The sequence below is a fragment of the Schistocerca serialis genome, chromosome 5 (genome assembly GCF_023864345.2).
Source record: "Schistocerca serialis cubense isolate TAMUIC-IGC-003099 chromosome 5, iqSchSeri2.2, whole genome shotgun sequence".
Taxonomy (NCBI): domain Eukaryota; kingdom Metazoa; phylum Arthropoda; class Insecta; order Orthoptera; family Acrididae; genus Schistocerca; species Schistocerca serialis.
The window spans coordinates 248,099,749-248,119,251 of NC_064642.1; the positions used below are offsets into that span (position 1 = coordinate 248,099,749).

The window sequence follows — 19,503 nt, forward strand, 5'->3', positions numbered from 1 at the left end:
AATCGCACTGTGGAGAAGCGGCCATCATATCCCCACACGACTGTCTAGATTTGGTTTCCTATCATTCTATTACGCTGCAGGATAGTATCCCCGGCGGCCACAAAAAATTCTTACAAGTTCTACCTTGGAGTTTCCTGGAAGCTGAAACGCCTATATCAATGAGCAGTAGTGTCCTGTCAATTAGTGGCAAATGCCGAGCAATCTGCAGCACATGGGAACGACCGAACGCCCAAGTCTGCAAATGAAGCAGAATGACATCATGTAACTTGAGAGGTAGCGTGATACTAGCGACAAAGCAGAGCGTCAGAAGGAAGGCTAGGTACAACGCAACAGTAAGTATTTAGGTGCCGAACCAGCCGGAAAGAGCCTCTGAAAGATGAAGTTGCGAAAGTCTGAAGTCAATAGGACAGCTGACAGTGAGGGAAAAGCAGTACACATAGCCATTCCCACTGCCACAGAGCGCATTGGAAGTATCCCACGCTTCTTAAGGTATCTCTCATTGCTGAGTGCTGTCTGGCGACTGCCCAGTAGGTAGTCTCAGCCCTTCTCAGTATTGGCTATCCAGTGAGAGGGGAGGCTGTGGAGGTCAACCCTCGGCTCGCCTTACTGTCTCTGATCGTCTATGGACCCACGAGTGTGACTGAAAGGACGCTGCCGCTGCCAGCTGTACAGCCAACTTCCGAGGCAACACTGATGGTGCGCGGAGGCCACCCTGCCTGGAGGCCTGCTAGAGGCTTGACCTGCGTGACCTGGATGCTGTCCGTCACCTGGCTTTGAGAGTGGGGGGGGGGGGGGGGGGGGTCACTGCTACTGCTCATCCTGGTCCTGTGGCAGACACTGATGCTGCCGGCTGCTGTCTCCTAAACAGATGCCGAGTGCCGACCACAGTTAGCCAATGAGTACTTCAGTTGGACCAGGAGCGAGTCTCCTGAGTGCAAATCTTCGATGTCAACGAGGACGCTTTGTAGATGGATACGTAGAGCTGGAGGGCGCTGGAGTCAATGGGTCTACGACCATTCCGTGACGCGACAGCCGCCAGCTGACGCTTCACTGTGGTGGCGGTTCTGCAAGTCGAGCCCACGCTGCCCTTCTTCCGCTGGCGAGGCGCTACTCTGTGAACCCAGCTGTGGCGCAGCGCCTTGGAAGACAATCCTGTATTACTGCTTAACATATGTGTTATTGTCAATTATGTTTTCTCGGCGCTCTCAGGTGTAACTAGGTCATCACCACCGCTTCCCGCCCGGCTCTCTCAAGACGACTGTAGGAGGCTGGGAGCAGACTCTATAGTTCTTTAAATGTCAGAATGGTTTCTTTAAAAAGGACGCGATAGATTTTTTCCCCCACACTTACCCAGTCCGAGCTTGCCCTCTCTCTCTCTCTCTCTCTCTTTTCATTTTGTCCTCATGACAGTGAATCCGTATCTTCCGTTCCTCCCTCTCTTTTTTTACTATTTAGTAGTGCGTTTCTTTTTTTTTTAAAGTCATGATTAGCAAAAATGTACCTATTCTACAGCATATATGCAGTATTACAATTTTAGAAGTAACCAGACATGGAATGTTTCGCCTTATGTCAGCTGAATCAAATGGCTCTGAGCACTATGGGACTTAACATCTGAGGTCATCAGTCCCCTAGAACTTAGAACTACTTAAACCTAACTAACCTAAGGACATCACACACATCTATGCCCGAGGCAGGATTCAAACCTGCGACCGTAGCGGTCTCGCGGTTCCAGACTGAAGCGCCTAGAACCGCTCGGCCACAACGGCCGGCTCAGCTGAATCATTATACACTGTAATGTGTACTTATTACGAGAGTACTTCAGTGCTTTAATGTTCCTATAAAGTAATATCCTCACGTTTCGGGCGCTGAGAATGACTGTGCGCCGGCCGGAGTGGCCGTGCGGTTCTAGTCGCTACAGTCTGGAGCCGAGCGTCCGCTACGATCGCAGGTTCGAATCCTTCTTCGGGCATGGATGTGTGTGATGTCCTTCGGTTAGTTCGTTTTAATTAGTTCTAAGTTCTAGGCGACTGATGACCACAGAAGTTAAGTCGTGTAGTGCTCAGAGCCATTTGAACCAGTGACTGTACACTTCCTGTTTCTCGGAATTGTACAATGAGTGTTGTTCTTTTTTTATGCCGTACAGCAGATTTATTTACAGGTCAACAAGTACAATGTCACTCAAAGTGCCATACGACAGTGTTACGCCCATATAAAAATTCTTAACAAACGAGTGTGCGACTGAAAGACACATTTTTCTTTACCTTGTGTGTTTATCTATAACTCTTCAAAGTCTGACCATATTGAGATTCAAGGCGAGCCATATTTGCGTACAGCGGCATCGAGTATTGCAGCGATAAGTAACCTACATGGAAGAGGACAGGTACAACTCAATTGCAAAAAAGGTCATGTGTTCACTTGGAAGGTCATGTGTTCACTTGGAAGGTCATGTGTTCACTTGGAAGGTCATGTGTTCACTTGGACGGTCATGTGTTCACTTGGAAGGTCATGTGTTCACTTGGAAGGTCATGTGTTCACTTGGAAGGTCATGTGTTCACTTGGAAGGTCATGTGTTCACTTGGAAGGTCATGTGTTCACTTGGAAGGTCATGTGTTCACTTGGAAGGTCATGTGTTCACTTGGAAGGACATGTGTTCACTTGGAAGGTCATGTGTTCACTTGGAAACAAAATCCAAAGGTCCAGTAATATACATGAATTTTAATTGTGCTTCAAAGAAGTTTCAAATCACGGCATAATAGGGTTGTAAATACGAGTACTGGTAAGATAGTACTAAAGTAACAGATTTAATCTAGATCAAGGGAAACGTAAGTCTTAATTACTTGCATTTGAACAAAATCGTTTGATATTATTTTTCGAAAGCTGAAAAATAACCGCCGGTTGTGTTCAGTTCTGCACCAAGCAAACGAGCAGTGGTTAAGCGTTTTCGAAGCGGTGGAATGTCTCTGACTGGCCAGACAGGACTTACTTTTGTTTACGTTCACTTATCAGTGCAGGATACCTACTGCACATACTCCTTAGAGCCTTATTCTACGTCTAATTTTGCATCAATATCTAATTTTACATTAGTATCTTCTATGAACACGAAGAAAGCGCCTTGCTTCACTACCGCAAACTTAGATGAGGATTGTTTGGAAATGGGAGAGTAAACACAATTAATGATGAATTCTTTTGGGGTTATCAGCCGAGTGGTGACAAGACGACGCCACCACTCGGCTGATAACCCGAGAAGAATTCATCACTGGAATACGCCGAGAAAGATTGCAATCGCATATAACACAATTAATGCAACAGTGGCTTTTGATCTCTGTCACAGTTGCAACACAGACTCATGTGCGATTAAGGGTACTTGTTTATCTTTACGTAAACGCCTGCGCTATCACTTCACTTAAAAACTTAACACAAGTTACTCTTAGTGTTCTGTCTTGTGACACAAATGACGAAGCTTGTTGAAATCTCTTAAATCGAATCGCTTTAAAGTTTTGACTTGCATAAAGTCGAATGTAACATGGAGACTGTAATAGCCACTTCGTGTTTTTATTACATATAACAATACCGCTGTAGAAGTTTCGAATATAGCAACGACAACATTAAACTGGTAGTGTGTAGGAATTACCTCTTATCCGAAATTACGAAAATTCACTAGAATTTTTGTGGAAGATTCATCACCACCACCATCCATTTGATACCCATTGTTGAATTAATGCCCGCTGTAGAGTTTGTTTTTTTTTCCTCTCATTAATATCTTCACATACATGATATCGTTCAGCCGTCGTCTCGGTCTTTTCTTACTTTTTGCAAATCAGCAAAGAACGTGAACCTGGCTGCATCTCCCACCCACCTCCCTTTCATTTTCATTACGTTACATTGCGGCTTCTACTGCAGTGTGTTACATGATTGATTTGTTCGTTTTTCCTTCTCTCTAGTTATTCTCGACATACGAAGTCTGTTTAAAAAATTCCGGAACTTCGTCCACATAATTCTTCTACGCTTACCTGTTATTTATTGTGCATGGTCTCCTTCGAAACACTCTCCTCCACAATTGATACACCGCTCCCGACGCCGTTTCACTTCCGTAAGCAGTCTTGGTAGACCTCTTTCTGCATGGCGCGAAGCGCCGTCCGCGAATTTTATTTCGTCCATCGCCACAAATCTTCATCCTTTTCAACGGGGTTTTCAACTTTGGAAATAAAAACATCCGCAGGGACCAGGTCTGAAGAGTACGGAGGATGAGGCAGCGCAGTGATTTCGTTGTTTGTGCAACAGTCATGCACCAACAGGGACGAATGTGCGGGTGCGCTATCGTAATGCAAGAGCCTGAAGTGTGGGCTCACGTTACAGGTTATTTCTTCTTACATTTTCTCACAGACGTCTCAACGTGTCCAGATAGTACCATCGATTAACGGTTTGTCCATTTGACACGAATCCACGATTAAGTAATCCTTCAAAGTCAAATAAAGCTATTAGCATGGCTGAAATTTGCCCTGACCTGACGAGCTTTTTTTGTTGGGGGACCTTTCCCGACACGTTGTGAAGATTGACCCTTGATGTTAACATCCTAACCGTAGACCCACGTTTCCTCGCCATTTGTGATTATCTTAAGGAACATCTCGTTCTTGTTTGCGCGGTACAAAAGCTGTTCACAGATTGCGAAGCGAAGGTCTTTCTGGTCTTGGCTCATGAGCTCTGGGACGAAGTGGGTGGCAACACGGTGCATTCCAAAATACTGCGTCAGGATTTGAAGACATGATCCAACTGAAATGTTACATCGTTCTGTAATCTCTCGGACTGTCAGTCTTAGATTGGCACGCACAATTTTGTTGACGTTACTGAGATGAGCGTCGTCGATGGACGTCGAAGGGCGTCCTGAACGAGACCATCTTTAACTTCCGACCGGTCATTTTTAAACCGTGTGAACCATTCGTAACACCGATTACGGCTTGAGTTTCACGTAAAATTTAATGCAGTCGCATTAGTCCTCTAACTCTGCCATCTCGAAATTCGAAAACTGTGCAACAAAACGTTCTACTCAATACATCACTGAACAACAACTAGCAGACATACATCGATGGGACTTCCGACAGTTACCATTAAAGACAGGTGTGTGCAGGGACGCCAACCGCATTCCGCTCCAACACACCACTGGCGCGAAATTGCGAATGTTGCGGAACTTTTTGAACAGACCTCGTACAACTCTTCTGAGTGTGGGCTGTGCACACTGATTGGTAACTTTTCGATTCATACATATAGGGAAGTTAGTATTGAAAGCACTATTTAGTAGCAAAAAGCACTTTATGTCGTTTATAGTCTTCTGTTTATTTCTTTTCTTGCCCATCCAGTATTTGTTTTCAGCTACCCTAAGCACAAAAGCTTACCGTCTCGTATTAAGACCTAATTATTATGGTTTCTTTCCGATATGTTGGTTATTCGTTGTTTTAGTGATATTATAGATCATTTTCGGGACTTCTTTCAGACTGAAACTTCCTGCCAGATTAAAACTGTGTGCCGGACCGAGACTCGAACTCGGCACCTTTGCCTTTCGCGGGCAAGTGCTCCACCAACTGAGCTACCCAAGCACGACTCACGCCTCGTCCTCACAGCTTTACTTCTGCCAATATTCGTCTCCTACCTTCCAAGCTTTACAGAAGCTCTCCTGCGAACCTTGCAGAACTAGCACTCCTGAAAGAAAGGATATTGCGGAGACATGGCTTAGCCACAGCCTGGGGGATGTTTCCAGAATGAGATTTTCACTCTGCAGCGGAGTGTGCGCTGAAATGAAACTTCCTGGCAGATTAAAACTGTGTGCCGCAGCGAGACTCGAACTCGGGACCTTTGACTTTCGCGGGCTTTGGCTAAGCCGTGTCTCCACAATATCCTTTCTTTCAGGAGTGCTAGTTCTGCAAGGTTCGCAGGAGAGCTTCTGTAAAGTTTGGAAGGTAGGAGACTAGACACTGGCAGACGTAAAGCTGTGTGGACGGGGCGTGAGTCGTGCTTGGGTAGCTCAGTTGGTAGAGCACTTTCAAGTCGGCGTACACTAGAGTGAAAATTCGTTTTGGAAGCATTATATCTTATTTCGAAGAGAAGCAAGAGCTGTATGCGTAATATAAATGATGAATAGTGCACCTGTGCATATCGCATGCTCCATTTAGCAACTTATGCAGGTGACAGTTGGCAATGACCGTGTGCTCAGCTCACACCAATGAATGCCATGTTCCACAGGCCTTTCGATCGTGTGCCTTTCAGTTAACAGAGCAACTGTACTTGCAGATGTCCATACGGCAGCAGACGTCATTGTCGTGCTGATCGCCAACGTACGTCAGGTGTAAGAACTGAAAACGTTTGAGCTCAGTACAGAGCTCTGTGTTTTAGCGATCAGTAATTTTCGTTGCTTGTAATCGTTGCACTGAATATTTGTAATTATTTGTGCGTAGTTAAGTGTGTTTCAGTGCCGAATAAAATACTGACTCAGCAGGACCTACAGCGCAATTCTTTCTTAAAGAATATCGCGTTAATTACAGCTAATTGTAGTAAGTAAACCTCATAGCTGACATTCTACCTTTGTATTAGCTGCACAACCATGACTAGAAACGCAGATCTCCAATTCTACAAATCACCACCGTATGGTGTTAGTTCGGTATTTTAAACTTATGTATATCGCAGTTATTATCGGATGTGACGTAATGTGAGCACAGCGTTTTAATACAATTTCAGACATGTAGCTTTCGAATTACGTAAAAGCGGTTTTAGTCAGTTTATTTCGCTTTTGACGCATGAAGCATAATCATGTTTTGCATAACAGGCATTATTGGATGTCAGAATTTTTATTTTTAAATAATATATATTGTCATATTTCCTCCACGGGTGCCAGGCACCTTAATACGTGGCCTGATAACGTAATATTCCTTTTACTTACGCATGGATACCCATTTCGCGCCCAGACCGTAATGGTATTATCATCGCCTCCCCCCCTCCCTCCCCCACTCCACGCACCCCGAGCCTACACACTCACGTGAGGAGTGTGAAAGGTCGGGAAAGGAAACTTAAGATTCATCCCGACAAAAATTGAGATGAAGTTATTGATTTAATGTTTATGCAACAGCTCGGCAGCAGTATCCGCAAAGATTTTTCCCGGGACACCGCAAGTTGTATGGAGTGGAGACCGAAGTGTACTGGGAACAGTTTACTCCTGCATTGGAGGAGGAGGAGGATATTGGTGTTTAACGTCCCGTCGACAACGAGGTCATTAGAGACGGAGCGCAAGCTCGGGTGAGGGAAGGATGGGGAAGGAAATCGGCCGTGCCCTTTCAAAGGAACCATCCCGGCATTTGCCTGAAGCGATTTAGGGAAATCACGGAAAACCTAAATCAGGATGGCCGGAGACGGGATTGAACCGTCGTCCTCCCGAATGCGAGTCCAGTGTGCTAACCACTGCGCCACCTCGCTCGGTCTCCTGCATTGCTCCATTTGCAGATTATACAGGTACACGTCCACATAGTAACGAATGTCTCTCATTTCACCGTCATGATTATTATGAGAGAAACGAGAAAACTGATGAAAAATTCCCAAGAACTTGTCAGAGATGAATTTTGGAGGAGGAGTCTTTCTTGTGTCAACTACAATTCCTTACTGCGAGTTATCTGGTTACCGCACAACTAATTTCTGCATTCTTCTCGGTTTTAAGCGCTCCAAATGTACCGGGTGATCAAAAAGTCCATATAAATTTGAAAACTCAATAAACCACGGAATAATGTAAGTAGAAAGGTAAAAATTGACACATATGCTTGGAATGGCATGGGGTTTTATGAGAACAAAAAAAAAATTTCACAAAATGTCCGACAGATGTGCGTTGTTTGGTGATGATCGTGTGCTCAGCCGCCACTTTCTTCATGCTTGGCCTCCCAGGTCCACAGACTTCAGTCCGTGCGATTATTGGCTTTGGGGTTACCAGAAGTCACAAGTGTATCGTGATCGACCGACATTTCTAGGGATGCTGAAAGACAACATCCGACGCCAATGCCTCACCATAACTCCGGACATGCTTTACAGTGCTATTCACAACATTATTCCTCGACTACAGCTATTGTTGAGGAATGATGGTGGACATATTGAGCATTTCCTGTAAAGAACATCATCTTTGCTTTGTCTTACTTTGTTCTGCTAATTATTACTATTCTGATCAGATGAAGCGCCATCTGTCGCACATTTTTTGAACTTTTGTATTTTTTTCGGTTCTAATAAAGCCCCATGTCATTCCATGCATTCTGTCAATTTGTACCTCTCTATCTACATTATTCCGTGATTTATTCAGTTTTCAAATTTATACTGACTTTTTGATCACTTTGTATATCCCTATATGTTTTACGACTGATAATAAATAACGGAAATCGCACGCATTTGTGAAATCACATAATATCGAGTGTTTCTCCTATTTACGTCATATTACTTTTGTTTGTGTTCCAACATATATTTTGTTGTGCGCAGTATCCTTTTTTTTAAAGATTAGTGGCTTTTGGGACCTTTCGGGACGTGCCGGTTCAGTCATCTCAACTGTCGAATGTCAGTTACGACGACACGAACGTAAGGACAACTCAACACCCAGTCTCCGAGCAGAGACAAGGATAGGAATCCGAAGCGCGAACTGAGGCGTACTAGAGTCATTTGAGTAGCCTAGAAATTCTTTCTATGACAACCCTGAAGGAGTGTACACGACACTAAACTCCGATAGAACCTTTACGCGCCGGCCGTGGTGGCCGAGCGGTTCTAGGGGCTTCAGTCCGGAACCGCGCTGCTGCTACGGTCGCAGGCTCGAATCCTGCCTCATGCATGGATGTGTGTGATGTCCTTAGGTTAGTTAGGTTTAAGTAGTTTTAAGTCTAGGGGACTGATGACCCCAGTTGTTAAGTCCCATAGTGCTCAGAGCCATTTTTTTGAACTATTATGTGTCGCCTGCGTGCATAAATAACCACTAGACAAACATACTGAACGGACATCTGTTTAAAATTCCACAAATCCTAACTTCAGGACTCGAATCCTCTAGCATTAACGAGACCGATCTCACGTACTATTACTTGCTAATATCGAGACTGTTGGCAAGGACCTGCTTTATGCCGACAAGGATAGAGACTATCTGCAGCTTTTCACACAAGATCAAAAGTTGAAGGTTCTTAAAGATCCACGAAAGCACAAGGAGAACGGCGGAAATGTGTGCACTAAAAGTTTCCCTGGCGACGTGACACAGTGATACAGATACGTTAAACCGTCGATTACTGTGAGTGGTGTCCTCTGGTGGCGTACAGTGCGTCGGATATGGAATTTTCCGTCCTGCAGAACTTTAGGTTACCATCTCCCATTACCTGATAAGCACCATCTGGATGCCCAACAATGGTTGTTATGGTGGTGGGCTTCGTGGTTTAAACCGTACCATGAATTTTTATCGGATTTAAGACTGATGTCATGTGACAAGTACCTGTCCACCTTACCAACTCCATGTCTTGGGTATTTACTTGATCAGATGGAACCTGCCGGCCTTTTGTGACCGAGCGGTTCTAGGCGCTTCAGTCCGGAACAGCGCTGCTGCTACGGTCGCAGGCTCGAATCCTGCCTCGGGCATGGATGTGTGTGATGTCCTTAGGTTAGTTAGGTTTAAGTAGTTCTAAGTCTAGGGGATATGATGACCTCAGATGTTAACTCCCATAGTGCTTAGAGCCATTTGAACCATTTGAGCCTAGGTCCATCTAACGTGAAAAATAAGCACATATCATTGCAGAATATTATCCCCATACTGTAACTATGTCGACTCGAAACAGGACGCTACCTCGTTGTTCCTTGGCCGCTTCGCGGTTGGCAACGCAACTAAAATTGCCCAACTATGCGGTGTCTTAATGAGAGGTGAATGCTTCTTTAGGTCTCTGAGGACAAAGAGTGCGCATGTGAAATAAACAGCAAAAGTTATAATTGGAGATGTATAAAAAGAGATGAGGCCGCAAAATTCGTTGCTAGAAAGAGTGCTGTGTTGGTTGGATGTCTTATGGCAGTTATGACAAAACAGTATTGCAATAATTTAGTGCTGACTGTGGCACCATAATGTAATGTATTTCTTCGATCTCGAAGCTTCCTTACGTGATGAATTATATTACCTTCATGATTGTGGGTAGAGGAATTAATTGTTCTGAAACACCACTTTTTGCCAGTTCTTCATAGGAATGTGCAATGTAATTCAGACATATCCGTTGCCGTACCAGAACTTGTTATTACCATGATAAGATCTTCATTAGGATATTCGTGTTATTTATCCATAAAATTCTTTAGGCCCGGGTAAATGTAAGAGGGGTGAGAAATGTGGTGAATACTAATAATATTTCAACAACTCTCTTATCCAGTCACGAAGGTTTTTCAGAAAAATGGTTGTTTCTCTTACAATATAGGCTTCTTTTCATGTTTTTTATAACCACTCGGTCCAGTAGACTTCCGTAGTATTCTCTAGATGTTTTTACACTCAGTGAAAGGTAATCAAGAAAGGGATCCCCGCTTGTATACCAGAAAACATTAGCTACACCTTTAGTGACGTACGAAATCTACTTTTCCTTCCTTAATGCTAGGGCTACTTATCTCGAACCACGATTTGTCCGCTGTTTTGTTTCTGGTGTGAACTAAAGGATCTCCTTTTCAGCCACAGTTGCAAATTGACGCACAGAACCAATATGATTTTAAAACGGTGTAGAATTTCTGTGAAGTTCGTTTCCGCTGCAAATGTATTTCCTGTCTTCCACAAAACTTTCTCAAGTTTAATACTTCATACGAAAACTTTTTGTATTTGTTCTTCTGATTTCATTCACTTCTAATCACCGATCGTCCAGCATCACATTGTGCACTTTCCCAATGTGTTCGTCTGTGCTTATGGGTCATTCTCAAAATGAGTATGACTGAATTAACACTTCCATTTGTTAACTGTTGAAATTACAGGAGCGGACTATTTGTGAACCGAGCCAGACATGGTGATAAAATGTCTAAAGCAAAGAGTTGTAATTGTGTATGAATATATCAATCTGAAGAGAACATGCACAAAAGTAATTTAAAAGCCTTAAAAAAGCGAAACTATTTCGAATAATTATTCCGCAACATGTACCACTGGAGTAAATAGAAAATTTCGTTAATATCACCTTTTATCTCCGCAGAGAAATATTAGGTTATCTTAGTATTTCGCCCACCTCAGGAAATGGAATTTAATCTTTCAGGTGTATGATGACCTTCATAAAGTTGTTAGAGTATATTCGACAGAACTGGGTCCTTTGGGCGAACCTTTGTCCCCATGTACGCAGGTAATCCGTGTCCGGTCTCGCTTCGACTGTACGCACGGCTTCAACGCTTCCCTCGCTCGGAGGCCTTGCTCTCGTTACACACAGAATTTTGCTGCGAGGCGGGCAACCGTGTATAGCGTCGTTGCCGATTTTGTTAAACTAACATCAGTATACGTCTCTTGGCATTGACTTCTGCGCGCGTCACTGATCTCTCCTCCCCCTTTGAACAAAAAAAAGAGCCTGTCGCGTTGTAACTAACTCGTGGGCCGCCGCTAGTTTACTTTTCTTCATGGCTGCACTGGGAACATGGCTGTGTGAGGGCTTGTCTGGGTGCCCGGGAATCTCGTCGCTCTGATCAGTTGTACCCGCTAGAATCACAGAGTAAGGCGCTAGTCCTGCACTGACAGTTCATTAAAGTACTTCCCGTTACAGGTTTTCTGACTGCTTCTTCAGTATTCATAAATGCCTTTATTGAATACTAGCGAGTACGGCAGTGCTTCGCAATTGCTAAATATATGTGGGAATTGGCTATATATCCTAAACTCACTCATCTCCGTCTGTCGTCTCCCCCCCCCCCCCTCTCTCTCCCCCTCTCCCCCACTCTCCCTCTCTCTCTCTCTCTCTCTCTCTCTCTCTGTGTGTGTGTGTGTGTGTGTGTGTGTGTGTGTGTGTCCTCCATCCTCTCTGTCCATCCCCCTCCTTCCTTCTCTCTCTGTCCATTTCCTCCCCCCCTCCCCCCCCTCTCTGGCCATCTCTTCTTCCCTCTCTCTTACCTTCAGCCTTGTTTACTGTTATTGCAAACAGACCCTCGATTGGGAAGTGAAGTCGCTTAACATGGATCGGTAAATCGGTTGAGATCATTGGTACATATGGTATGAGAGAGACCTCTCCAGCTGCTGGTTCTCTGAGGATAGTAGCTTCAATGACAGTTACCGGTTTTCACATAGTTTTAACCTGCGATTGGGTGAGGATATAATTTCGGACGATTCAGATGTCACAGTAGTATTCTAATCATAAGCCACTTCCCTGTTTTCTGCATAACCGCCGGCCAGGAAGAAAACAAAACAGCACAGAGTTGTACACAATGTTTAAAATTATGTATAAAGAGAAAGAAAGGATGTTCTTTCCCATAGTCAATTTCTACAGAGAACCTGTATATTGCCGTTTAAAATAATATACAACCTATGCCCATCTGAATGTTTATTAGAGCATAGTGTAAACATTTGAAGCGACCGACGGGAATGTTGCAAAGATTCATAGTGCAATATTTAGTTATTGACATTGCAAATATCGCGACCGGTTGTGGTCACCAAGTCTTTTTCTTTTTTTTTTCCCTCTTCAGTCCTTTGATAGGTTGGATACGACTGACCACGAATTTCAGTCCTTTGCCAACCTTTTCGTCTCAGACTAGCACTTGCAACCTACGTCCTCTGTTATTCGCTGTATGTATTCCAGTCTCTGTTTTCCTTTGGATCTCTGACCTTTTACAGCTCCCTCTAGCACTATGGAAGCTGCCTGATGACTTAACAGATCTATGAGCTATCTCTTTTTCTTGTCACTGTTCTCCATTTACTCCTTCCCTTCCCGATCTGCGGAGAACGTCCTTATTTCTTACTTTATCAGTGTACTTATATTTCAACATTCTTCTGGAGCACCACATCTCAAATGCTTCTATTCTCTTCTGCTCCTGTTTTCGCACTGTCCCTGTCCCATTGTCATACAGCGCTGTGCTCCAAACGTTCATTCTCAGAAATTTCATCGTCAACTTAAGACCTTTGTTTGGTACTAGTACACTTCTCTTGGCCATGAATGTCCTCCTTGCTCATGTGTTATTTTGCTGCCTCCGCAACAAAAATCTTTAACTTCACCTACCCCGTGCTCACCAATAATAATTTTAAATTTCTCGCTGTTACCATTTCTGCTACTTCTTATTACTTTCGTCTATCTTCGTTATACTCTCAATCTAGATTCTATACTCATTAGACTACATTCCATTCAACAGGTTCTGTACTTCTTTTTCAGTCTCACTGAGGATAGCAACGGCATCGGCGAATCTTAACACTGATATCCTTCTTCAGTTGAAACTTCCGGGCTGAGAGGCCGTGGTCGATGTATAAAATTTCCAACTAACGTTTCGTCTCCATCTGCGGGAGACATCTTCTAAGGTCGTCCGGCTACTGCCACTGAGGCTCCAGGTGCTCTCGCATTTATAGGGCGCATAGAGGGCACCACCATTCGTCACATGATGCCGACAGTATGCCTATCTTTGGAAGGCGTCATCATTCTCGATTAAGAGTAATCTATTGTCATTCTGCTGTCGCAACGTCGACATCCATATTTTGTCTAACTTTAAAACTTCCTCTTTTCTATTAAAATTGTTATGATGTTTGTGAATCTCTATTGCTTCTCTATACATGCGCGCATGATAATGGGATGTTCGTGCTAGAACGCTTGTCTCATTAAATTTAAATTCGTGGTTCCCATCTCGATATCTTTTCACTCTGAATTTTAATCCCACTCTTGCACCTTTCTTTTATTTCCGTTACTGCTTCTCCGACGTATAGATTGAACAGCAGGGGTGAAAGACTACGTATCAATCAGTTTACTTCGTTCTTGGTCTTCCACTATTATTATTCCCTCTTGGTACTTGTACATCTATAGCTTATCCCTGTTTTTCTGGGGATTTAGAATATCATGCACCATTTTACATTTTCAAACACTTTTTTCAGGTCGATAAATCCCATAAACGTGTCTTGACTTTTCTTCAGTCTTGATTCCATTACGATTCCATTACCATTCGCATCGCCAGAACAGCCTCTGTGGTACCTTCACCTTTCCTAAAACGAAAGTGATCGTCATCTAACAGAGCTTCAATTTTCTCTTCCATTCTTCTGTCATTATCCTTGTCAGTAAACTGGATGCATGAGCTATTAAGCTGACTGTGTGAAAATTCTCACACTTAACAGCTGTTGCAATCTTGAGAATAAGTCGATGATGCTTTCCCGAAAGTCTGATGGCATGTCGCCAGTCTCACACATTCTACACACCAACATGAATGATCGTTTTGTTGTCACTTACCCCAATGATTTTAGAAATTCCGATGGAATGTTATCCATCCCTTCTGCCTTATTTGATTTTAAGTCTTCCAAGGTTCTTCTAAATTCTGATTCTAATGCTGGATCCCCTATCTCTTCTCTATCGATTCTTGTTTCTCCTTCTATCATGTCATCAGATAAGTACTCCCCCTCACATGGGTCCTACTCTTCCCACACATCCGCTCTCTCTTCTGCATTTGACACTGGAATTCCCTTTGCACTCTTAATGTTACCGTCCTGGCTTTTAATTTCACCGAAGGGTGTTTTGTCTTCCGACAATCATTTCTTTTTCGGTTTCTTCACATTTGTCATGTAGCCGCTTCGCCTTAGCTTTCCTGGACTTCCTATTATTTCATTCCCAAGTGATTTTTATTTCTGTATTCCTGAATTTTCCTGAATATTTTTGAACTTCCTTCTTTCGTCAATGAACTGAAGTATTACACCTGTTACCGATGGTTTCTTTTCAGTTATCTTCCTCATACCTATATTTTCTAACTTCAGTTACTGCCTTTTTTTAGAGTGTGTCCATTCCTCTTTAGCTGAACTGCCTATTGAGCTATACATTATCGCAGTATCTACAGCCTCAGAGAATGTGAAGCGTATGTCTTCTTTCCTTAGTACTTCCATATCTCACTTCTTTACAATTTGATTCTTCCTAGTTAGTTTTCTAAACGTCAGCCTACTCTTCATCATTACCGGATTGTGACCTTAGTCCACACCTGGCCCTGGGTACGTCTTACAATCGAATATCTGATTTCGGAATCTCTGCCTGACCATGATGTAATCCAACTGAAGTCTTCCCGGTACCTCCCGGCCTTTTATCATGTATACCTCCTCCTCTTGTGAATCTTGAACAGAGTATTCGCTAGTACCATCCGAAACTTATTGGATAACTCAGTTAGGCTTTCTCCTGTGTCATTCCTAGTACCGACCCCTTATTCTCCCGTAACCCTTTATTCTACTCTTTGTCCTACAACCGCATTCCAATCCCTCATGACTGTTATATTTTCATGTCCTTTTAAGTGCTGAATTACCTGTTCAGTATCCTCATATACTTATCTATTTTTTCATCTTTTGCTTGCCACGTCGGCATGTATACCTGAACTATTGCCGGTTTTGATTTGCTGTCGATTCTGATTAGAACGACCCTATCGCTGTACTCTTCACAGTAATCCAGAATGAGATTTTCACCCTGCAGCGGAGTGTGCGCTGATATGAAACTTCCTGGCAGATTAAAACTGTGTGCCCGACCGAGACTCGAACTCGGGACCTTTGCCTTTCGCGGGCAAGTGCTTTACCATCTGAGCTACCGAAGCACGACTCACGCCCGGTCCTCACAGCTTTACTTCTGCCAGTATCTCGTCTCCTACCTTCCAAACTTTACAGAAGCTCTCCTGCGAACCTTGCAGAACTAGCACTCCTGAAAGGTTCGCAGGAGAGCTTCTGTAAAGTTTGGAAGGTAGGAGACGAGATACTGGCAGAAGTAAAGCTGTGAGGACCGGGCGTGAGTCGTGCTTCGGTAGCTCAGATGGTAGAGCACTTGCCCGCGAAAGGCAAAGGTCCGGAGTTCGAGTCTCGGTCGGGCACACAGTTTTTATCTGCCAGGAAGTTTCTTCACAGTAACTCACTCTCTGCCCTATCTTCCTATTCATAAAGAATCCTACTCCCGGTACACCATTTTCTGCTGTTGTTGATATTACCCTATACTAGTCTGACCAGAAATTCTTGTCTTCTTTCCATTTTACTTAACTAACGTCCAGTATATCAGGATCGAACCTTAGCATTTCCCTTTTCAGACTTTACATCGTCCGTACTATGTTCAAACTTCTTATATTCTACGCCCCTACCCGTCGAACGTTACCCTTCCGTTGATTATTCCATCCTTCTCTTATGGTAACTTCCGCCTTGGCAGTCCATTGCCGTTGATCCAAATGAGGGAGTAGTTTGTAACCTGTTGCCAATGCAGAGATCATCTTGACACTTCTTCAATTACAGGCCACTTGTCCTGTTGATACACGTTGTGTGTCTTTAATGTAGTGGTTTCCATTGCCTTCTGCAACCGTAAGCCATTGGTCACTGCTGGTTTTACCACTTTCACCGGCAGTTTCCCATCCTGAGGGCAAGTGAGTACCCTGAACCCTCTGTCCACGCCTCCGCCCTCTTTGGCAAGGCAATTGGCAGACTGAGGGTGACGTCTTATGCTGGAAGTCTTGGCCTGTCATTGCTGATGACTTTTATTCAAAATTTAAGCGGTGTCGGGGCTCGAACCCAGGATCAAGGAATACGGGTCCAAGAGACTGGTAGAAGAGAGGAGTCCTTGGTAGGGCGAGGTGGGGCGCATCGATCCTGACAAAAGACTGATGAGGCAAAATAAGCGTGGAGCGCATTATAAGTGTGTAGTTTTTCTTAGGCTTATTAGAAGAGTGGAAAAGCGTACAGTAGGCTATACGTTTGTACTATAAGTTAAATTTTCGAAGCATATCTTTAGTTAGGTATTTACTTAATCACCATCTATAGTCGTTCATTTTTACGCCCAAGTACGATCATTATCAATCACTCTTCTTCATAGAATACCGCCTGCCTTTACAACCTATTTATTGAACATCAATGTCGTCTGCAAATGCCTTTCCATTCACATATTCCTTCAGTTTCGGCAATAAGTGACTGCTGTCAATGACGCTGGTATCCAGTCGATCGTGCAGATGGCGAATACTGCATATGGAGAACACAATCCTGAGATATACAGGGCGTTTCAAAAAGAAAGAGCAGATTTCAAACATTTATTTCTCAAAAACTACAAATGATAGAAACACAATTCAAACGTTTCTTGTCAGAGAAAGGTTCAAAGTTTTTCAATGGTCCGCGCAGAAGTTCCATGCAAATCCGCAGTGGCGCTGGCGTTTGTTTGTAGGAAAATGGCGACGACACCACAGGAACGATCATTTTGTGTGCTGCAATTTGCAAAGTTAGAGTCCATTGTTGGTGTGCAACGTGCATTCCGCCGTCAATTCAACAAACAGCCGCCTCGTCATAAGCAAATTTATGAGTGGCATCACAGATTCGTAGAAGATGGTTGCATCTGCAAGCGAAAAAGCACGGGTCGTCCACGCACATCGGATGAAAATGTCGAGCGTGTCCGTGCAGCTTACGAAAGGAGCCCTAGAAAATCCACGACACGGGCAAGTCACGAACTAAACATGTCTAAAACAACGGTATGGCGCGTTCTGAGTAAGCGTCTGCACATGAAGCCGTACAAACTGCAGTTATTGCAAGCATTGCGTCCTGACGACCACAACAAAAGGTTCGAATTTTCAACTGCAATTCTACAGGACATGGAAGAGGACAATTTTGCCGAACGATTAATTTTTTCAGATGAATCAACGTTTCACATTTCTGGTAAAGTTAATCGGCATAACGTACGAATTTGGGCGAGTGAAACTCCGAGGGACGTTATTCAACATGAAAGAGACTCACCAAAGGTTAACGTCTTTTGTGCAATTTCGGTAAACAAAGTTTATGGACCTTTCTTTTTCATGGAGAAAACTATCACAGGAACCATTTACCTGGACATGTTAGAAAACTGGCTATTTCCTCAACTTCAGGAAGATTCAAATCACTTCATCTTCATGCAAGATGGCGCCCCACCACACTTCTCTGAACCTGTACGACGGTACCTAAATAACACCATTCCAGGACGGTGGATTGGAAGAGCAGGAGCACAAGATCAATGTCATCGTCTGTGGCCTCCCAGGTCACCAGACCTTACTCCCTGCGATTTTTATTTGTGGGGGTACATAAAGGACTGTGTTTATGTCCCACCTATGCCCGCTACTCTTCAAGAGGTACGACATCGAATTGTTGCGGCCGTGAATTCGGTAACTAAAGACCAGTTGCGTCGTGTGTGGCAAGAAATGAGATACCGGTTTGATATTTGTCGTGTAACAAATGGTGCTCATATTGAGGTACAGTTTTGATATTTGTTGTGTAACATTTGGTACTCATATTGAGTGAAGGACCGTTGGAATTGTGTTTCTATCATTTGTAGTTTTTGAGAAATAAATGTTTGAAATCTGCTCTTTCTTTTTGAAACGCCCTGTATTTTGGCATGCTGGACATATTCATGTAGTTCTGTAAGAGTTGTTGGTTGACGAGTCACACGAATCACTTCTCATCCCATCATATCGCAGATGTGCTCGGTTGGAGACGGGTTCAGAGATCGTGCTGGCCAAGCACATCTACTATCCCCCAAGTGGCATATGCCGTCATCAGATCAAACTCGATATCGTTTCCCAGCAAGGTATGTTTAATAGCACTCATAGTGTTTCACAAGAATCTATTCGCTCTTCCGTGTTATCATGTTGGAAATCTGAGTACTTAATACTTATGGACTAGTAATTTTTCATTCGTTGCTCTTTTGTCTTTTCATCATTTCATACTGATGGAGATTTGCTATAATATGGCCAGTATAAAAAATACTCCGTCTACAGGCCACAAGTGGCCCATCGGGACCATCCGACCGCCGTGTCATCCTCAAGGAGGATGCGGATAGGGGGGGCGTGGGGTCAGCACACCGCTCTCCCGGTCGTTATGATGGTATTCTTGACCGACGCCGCTACTATTCGGTCGAGTAGCTCCTCAATTGGTATCACGAGGCTGGGTTCTAGGCGCTCAGTCCGGAACCGCGTGACTGCTACGGTCGCAGGTTCGAATCCTGCCTCGGGCATGGATGTGTGTGATGTCCTTAGGTTAGTTAGGTTTAAGTAGTTCTAAGTTCTAGGGGACTGATGACCACAGATGTTAAGTCCCATAGTGCTCAGAGCCATTTGAACCATTTTTGAACGAGGCTGAGTGCACCCCGAAAAATGGCAACAGCGCATGGCGGCCTGGATGGTCACCCATCCAAGTGCCGACCACGCCCGACAGCGCTTAACTTCGGTGATCTCACGGGAACTGGTGTATCCGCTGCGGCAAGGGCGTTGCCAGTATAAAAAACAGAAATCTTAGAAATGACCGACATGTACGTCAGTGTTCTTATAGCCGTGATAAGGAGAAAGTCACATTTCATCTCGTAGCTGTTCAAATTGAAAGTTGTGATT

The 19,503-nt window shown here is 43.9% G+C and overlaps 1 protein-coding gene and 1 pseudogene across 1 annotated transcript in view; one reads left to right on the forward strand and one right to left on the reverse strand.

The window, feature by feature from the left end:
* Positions 1 to 19,503, forward strand: part of LOC126481121 (glycosyltransferase 25 family member) — an 851,320-nt gene that overhangs the window by 391,883 nt on the left and 439,934 nt on the right. The window lies entirely within an intron of this gene.
* LOC126483011 (5S ribosomal RNA) lies at positions 19,271 to 19,388 on the reverse strand (annotated as a pseudogene).